At 35.8% G+C, this 7,116-nt stretch overlaps 1 pseudogene; it reads right to left on the bottom strand.

Annotated features, from left to right (window-relative positions):
- The window catches only part of LOC107700499 (very-long-chain enoyl-CoA reductase-like), a 14,173-nt pseudogene extending 8,222 nt beyond the window's left edge, over positions 1-5,951 (bottom strand).
- Positions 5,952-7,116: the final 1,165 nt, after the last annotated feature.

Raw genomic sequence — 7,116 nt, 5'->3', positions numbered from 1 at the left:
TCAGTGAAAAACTGATGTTCGTTTGCACGTGCTCTCCTTTTATACCCGCGCTGTGTGGCGGGGTGCGCGTGGCGAAACACGCACGCCAACTGTCATTGGCTTGTTTAGTTAACACTCGAAGATGATTGGGCTCTCGGGCGAGATCCCAATTCGTCAGTCACGACTGACATAACGTCGAACGTGACTGACTGAAAGGGAACCTCATTTTTGATTAGTAATATGCATTGCTAAGATCTTCAGTTGGATAGCTTCAAAGGCGATTTTCTCAATATTTCGATTTTTTCGCACCCTCAGATTCCAGATTCTCAAGCCAAATAGTGTCATATCCTAACAAACCATACATCAACGGAAAGCTTATTTATTCAGCTTTCAGATGATGTATAAATATTTTTGTGGTCCAGGGTCACATATGATTTCTGACCCAATGCCAGTGTTGTGATCATTAACAAAAACTAAAACTATTAAAAACTTTTTGTTCATTTAAATAAGACTGAAATAAAATGAAATAATGAAAATGTATATAAATGTAAACATATAAATATGAAAAAACTTATTTTTTATCAGTTAGTTGTCAAAGCAACATTTAAAATTTTTATTTAAAGTACTAAAATGACAAACTGATATCAAAATCAATAAAAACTAAATAGAAATATCATATTTTAAAAATCTATTAAAAATGACAAAACAATAAAATCACTAAATATAAAATAAAAAAAATTATAATAAATTGTAAGATAATAAGATAATAATAAGATATAAGATAATATAATAATACATTAAAAATATGATTAAATACCATAATAGTAAGTTAACAATACTAAAATAACATTGCAAAATGCACCTTATCCAGGTAGCAGAGTTGTGTCTTGTTCTTGGGGTATATGATCTTCACCTAAAAAAAAAAAATACTTCTTATTCTTGCTGGCACCAGCTATCAGGCCGTGGTCACATCTGGCCTTTATGAACTGGGCTACAGTGAAGAGGCTCCTTAAATCCACACATTCCATGATGCCCGCTGAGGGCTGTAGGTGAGCCCTGGTTTTGGTGGTTGGAGTACAGATGCGATCAGACCCTTAGAGGCACATGCTAAGAGATGGAATGCTTATGATGACCTCACACAGGCATATCGAGTTGAGTATCGCAGCCAGAGTATCTTGTTGATGTAGTTACATAATTTTGCTCAGGTTACCACAATTTGAGATTTCAAACACTGTCAAGCTTGCATGACTTTTCATTTCCAGAAAACAGGGCCTGTTGTACTTTATTTGGAGCATTTGTGATCTGTGTTTGCAGAAATTTGTTTGTCATGCACATGCACACAGATGCACACCCGTGAAGAGACGTGAGGGGCATGTGGATTTGGAGCTGCAGGCTGGTCTATATTTGTCTCTGATGGTGTGGGGCAATTTATCAGCCCCCCGCTGCACCCTGCCTTACAGACCTCTGAACCCCAATAACACTGTCAACTATCATTTCATCAAGTGCTTTGAGTTTAATCCTTCTGGTAAGGGGAGACAGCCCCCCATCCTGCTTTAACCGTATCCAGCCTTTTATTGATATTCTAGCCTTGATTACCAGCTTAAAGTATGAAGAAAAGTAGAGCAGTGCACTGAGATATTAGCTCTACTGTGAAAGAGTAGATCTGACCACACACAGATCACGGAAACAGGCATTCTCACAAAACCTCTTATTCTTATCAAACAAAAATGTAGTTTTTGAATAATAATAATAATAACAATAATAAGAATAATAAATTGCATTTAAAAACAAATATTTATTTATTTACTAACAGTTACTGTAAATGTATCACCTAACATCACCTAACATTTTTACAACCAATGCCAATATGGATTATTTTAGTTTTGTATAATTTTGTCTGAAAATTGACTAATGCACTAATAATTTCTGCCACAATAACTAAATAATCTACAACACAACATATAATAATAATAATAATAATAATAATAATAATAATAATAATTTGGCTTACATTTCAACATTTCAAGAATTTCTTGAACATCTCACTTCAGCATGAATGGCTGTTAAAAGCCACATAATTTATGTAAACAACACATTAAAATGTTTTCTAAAATATTTAAAATATATTCTTAAATATCAAAATGATGTATTTCTATTGAATGTGTGTGTGTGTTTGTGTGTAAATAAATAAATTTTTAAATAAATATATATATTAATATTATTATTAATTAATAGTTTTTAGTAGAGGAAGTTCAGGAACCAAACTGCAAATATGGCTAGGCTAGTAAAATGCATATGTTGGTAAAATGATTTTTATTAGATTTAGTTTTTTAAGAGATATACTTTTTTTTTAAAGTTACTTCTTTTGTACACATCTCCATTGTTAACTTTATTTAAATATGATTTAATTTAACACCTTATTTAATGGTATTATCTAGTGCTATTCTTTAGTCATGAATTAGTAGTACCTAATAGGGTTATGGTTAGAACCAATAACCATAATTGTATATAGCATAACCCAAAAAAATGTCAATTTCAGTAAAGCTAGGCCTACTAATTTATCTTTAGTTAAAGTTATTAAATAATGAACTAAGTATTCTGTTGATTGTATCTTGGCACAAAAACAGTTCATTAACTGCAGCAATATAATCTATCCATCACACTCTGATATTTTAGCTCTTCTATTTAAAACAGAACATCTGTGGAATAAAAAAATAAAGCTAAAATGTAATTCAAGTAATTACCTCGAAATAGGCGACTCTATTAATGACTCCATGTCTCCTCCAGTCCTCCAGATGAAATCCATTCCACACAATCGTCTCCCAGCCTCTTAAAGAATCGATGTTTTCAGCATGTCCATATGAGCAGAAGAGGCCACAATTCTTCATATGTAACCCTGTCTTGCCTTTGTTGAATGAGATGTTATCTGCCCACTAAATATCTCCTGCTGAATCCTAATGAGAATGTCAAATGGAGAGTAACTGCTCTCCACAGCTGTAAAATAAATCGACAGTTGCCTCCAGTGATCAATACAGTAGATAATTAGCCATAGAATCAGGCATACATCAAGAGGTGCTGAGGAGGAGACAACTGCGCTAATTAAACTGACTGAATGAACAGTGAAGCAGAGAGTAAATGCTGTTGTAATTGGATTAGATTCAATTAGGAGAAGATTCTTTCATAATGAACAGCAAGTTCAGTTTACAGACAACATAGTGTTTTTGTTACACCATTTTTCTATCTTTCACACAAAAAAAAAAAAGATAAGTCTGATGATGGCCCTTGTTCAGGGAGACTTATTTTTGGCTCATAATTTTATTCCGTTTTTAGCCGCTAGGAGGTAGCACTCGCTCTCTCTTAACACTACACAAGAGCTCGTGTTTCTTGACGCTGTTATGTTTGCACTAATAGCAGAATAATGCTGTTCAGTCCTAAAACCCTGAAAATAATTAGCATTTGTGAGCCATCAGTTCCTTTGGAAACTTCTAATGGGTTTCTAGAATGGCGGTTTTCCTTTTATGGTTAACGTTACTTGAGACTGCAGTCATACATACGTAAAAAGTTTATTTATTTTTAAATTTGGAATTCGCTGTGAGAAACAGTTCACAAGTTGCTGTATAAGGACGCAGGTTGTCGGATTCGTCGAGCATATTTGTGGTAGGCCTAGTTGTAGTCCTTTAGCAGCAATTTGTTCGTTTTTATCATAGGTTCTCAACTCGAGGTCCACTTCCCGGCAGAGTCTAACTCCAACCCTAATCAAACCCTTCTGAACAAGCTAATCAATTTCTTCGGTATTACTAGAAAGTTACTAGCAGGCGAGTTTGATCATGATTGGAGCTAAACTTTGCAGGAAATTGGAGCCCGAGGGCCAGAGTTAAGAACTATAGTTAGTTGTTGGTTCCCAGAACGTTCCCAAGAATGTTCCCTGTTGGTTAGCCTGGAAAGTTTTCTCAACGTTCTCAACTCTTGCCCTTGGGGTCCACTTTCCTGCAGAGTTTAACTCCAACCCTAATCAAACACACTTGAACAAGCTAATAAAGGTCTTCAATATTACTAGAAAGCTACTAGCAGGCAAGTTTGATCAAGGTTGGAGCTAAACTTTGCAGGAAAGTGGACCCCGAGGGCCAGAGTTGAGAGCGTTGTTGTAGTAGTATACATTTTGAGAATTTTGAGAACGTTTGAGATTTGACTGTAATTGATGCTGTAGAACAAAACATGAAAAACCACAAACCATTTTACTCATAAACCTAAGATTCCAGAAATGGTTTGATTACCCTTGATATACTGAATACGAATAGAACTAAGAAAGGAAACAAAGGAAGCAAAGGGAATTTCTTCATTTTGAGATGGATTTGAAGTAGGACATAGGAACTAATTATTTTAACATCCTACAATCAATCTGAGAGAAGCTGCCTAGGCTGATTTTTGATAGTATTTTCCCCAATGGAGGTCTTTGTCCAGCTATTTGCATTTAGAGATAAAATGCAGATGCTTGTGAAACCTTGATACATGAGACAAATCAGCAATTATTTCTATTGACCTTCATTTCCATGACCAAAGGGGAAGAGAACATTGAGATATGCTGATGATTAAGGGCAGCTCTAGGCTGGTTTAGCTGGAAGGGACACACTCACTTGAGACAACTAGTAGCTACTGGGAATCCTGAATCTTGAAAGAGTTTATATAAGACAGCAAAGGCTCACTTGCACTATTTTTAGCCATTAAATGTTTCGTTTTATAATCTTCATTTTATTTTGGTCATAACACACACAGACTACCATCATACTGAACATTGTTCTTGACATACTGTAGGTGAATTCAGGTAAACTGGAAGACGTTTTGCCATTGAGATGACTGGGACAAATATGTCCCAATTTACCTAAATTCACCTTATATGACATCTATAAATCACACTATATCTTGTTTTTTAAAACAGAATTGAAGAAGATAGACAGCCATGTATACAGGAAAACTAGGCTATATTGCAATAAATTCAAAGTGCTAATGAAAATGTAGTACAGTCAAAATTGGTATATACACTACCAGTCAAAACTAGGACCAAGTAAGCATTTATTTAAAATAATATAGGGAAATACTATTATAATTTGAAAATGACTATTTTCTATTTTAATATGTTTTAAAATGTAATTTATCCCTGTGATTGCAAAGCTTCAGTCTTGAGTGTCAGATGATATTTCAAAAATCATTCTAATGTGCTGTTTTGCCGCTCAAGAAATATTTCTTATTATCATCAATGTAACAAAAAAAATAATAATAAACACCTGTGCTGCTTAATATTTTTATGGAACCATGATACTTTTCCAGGATTCTTTGATGAATAGTAAGTAAAAAAAGAAAGAAAGAAGAAAGAAAAAAATCATGTGTGAATGGTAGTGTAAATCTCTATATCTCGCTAACAGCAATGAATATATAATATATACATACGCGCGTGTGTGTATTGAACAAACGGATAGCATAACAAATGGCTGTGCACAGTTATTGACAGTTTATCACAGTTTATATGCAGTTGAAAGCTAATAAATGCACATTCTGAGCAATGTGACATGGTAGCTTTCTCATTTCACCATGTCTAATGTATTCAGACCCAATCACTCTGACAGTCCACCTGAGAGCTGACTCAACTTCATACGCCTGCAACACCCACAGGCCTGCTGCTCGCACACAGGAACTTAAGTCCATTTACTCGGTTTTTCTCACTGTGCCTCCTCTATTCTTCTCGTCCATCTTTTTTTTTTTTTGTCTCTCTCTCTTTCCCCCTTCATTTTCTTCTTCAATGTCCTCATCTCTGGCTGCCTGCTGGGAGGGGTGTTGAGAAAGTTAATTTTAGTGTTGGCCTTATATGCTATGCTTGGCCTGTCTCAGTCAGCACCTGCCCCATCTTTGATACGGGGTGACAGTCTGCTGGATTCATCTGCCCAGGAGCTGTCAGTCAAACGGCCATTCATGGGCATTGTAGTCAACACAGACACCCCAGAGCTCCAGGCTAACCAGAGCCAGGTCACACATGACAAATTACGAGGAGACCCTCATTCATTTTTCTCATAATAAGTTAGTGATTATATTGTCTGTCATACAGACATGTGATGTGTGAATAGAACTGAATGGGCAAGTGGTGAACCGAGCCAAATTTCACTGGTAAAAAGACAATAAAGCTATGATTTCCCTTACAAATGAATGCTACTGTCACAAAGCAAGGCCAGACACAACAGGTAAGTGCAAATCAGGATGGTTTATTGACTGGGTAAGGGGATGACTGAAATAGGTGAGTTAAAGGCAGGTGAGTGTCAACACAGTGAATGGTTCCAGGGTGCTTATCTGAGTTCTGATGGTGAGGATCGGATGCCGGTTACGTTGGAGATCGTGGAACAGTTTCCAAGGAGTCGTTGGAGGATCGCGGGAGGAACAGCAGGTAATTCGTTCTAGGAGAATTTGGCAGAGAGAGTCCAGAGCAGTTCGTAGGAGTGAACGGTAGACCGGACAGTGAGTGACTGTGCTGTGTGTGTATTTGTAGTGTGGCTTGATTGGTGACAGCAGGTGCGGGTGATCAGAACTCAGGTGACTGTGATCGGGTAATTATTCTGGATGGTGACTGAAGTGACTGTGATGAATCCCTGACAGCTACTTGTTGTTTTATCTGATATAATTTTTTTTTCTCTTGGTAAACTAAAAAAAGCAGACTGAATCAGGGTTACACTGTGTTTATTGATAAATGGAGGACGTCATTGATTTCCTGAGAGCTGCACACAGTAAGAGTAAATAATAAATATATGTTTGTATAATTTAAGTTTGATATTTTTTTCAGGTGATTCAGAGGGTATTAAAACTTTATATTTTATTACATATGGCACTAGGAAGGAAATTATTTCTAATATACATACCTGCAGTGGTAATTGAGTAATTTTTAATTTTGCTGAAAGCTGCTGAATATTTTAGTGTCAGCACATCTTGACTCCTCTCAGGAACTAAAAGCTTTTTGACTGATCATGAACTTAGGAAAACTAAAAGAGAAGAAGATAATATTTCTACGCAGAACTTTACTTATTAATTTATGTCACTTTATCACATAATTTCCCCCTAATTATTACACAGCTCTCCAAAATATTTGATTCTGACTGG

The sequence above is a fragment of the Sinocyclocheilus anshuiensis genome, unplaced genomic scaffold, assembly GCF_001515605.1.
Source record: "Sinocyclocheilus anshuiensis isolate Anshui unplaced genomic scaffold, SAMN03320099.WGS_v1.1 scaffold718, whole genome shotgun sequence".
In the NCBI taxonomy this organism is placed as follows: domain Eukaryota; kingdom Metazoa; phylum Chordata; class Actinopteri; order Cypriniformes; family Cyprinidae; genus Sinocyclocheilus; species Sinocyclocheilus anshuiensis.
The sequence above is the reverse complement of the archived record's forward strand: the minus strand, read 5'-3'. Positions and strand labels throughout refer to the sequence as shown.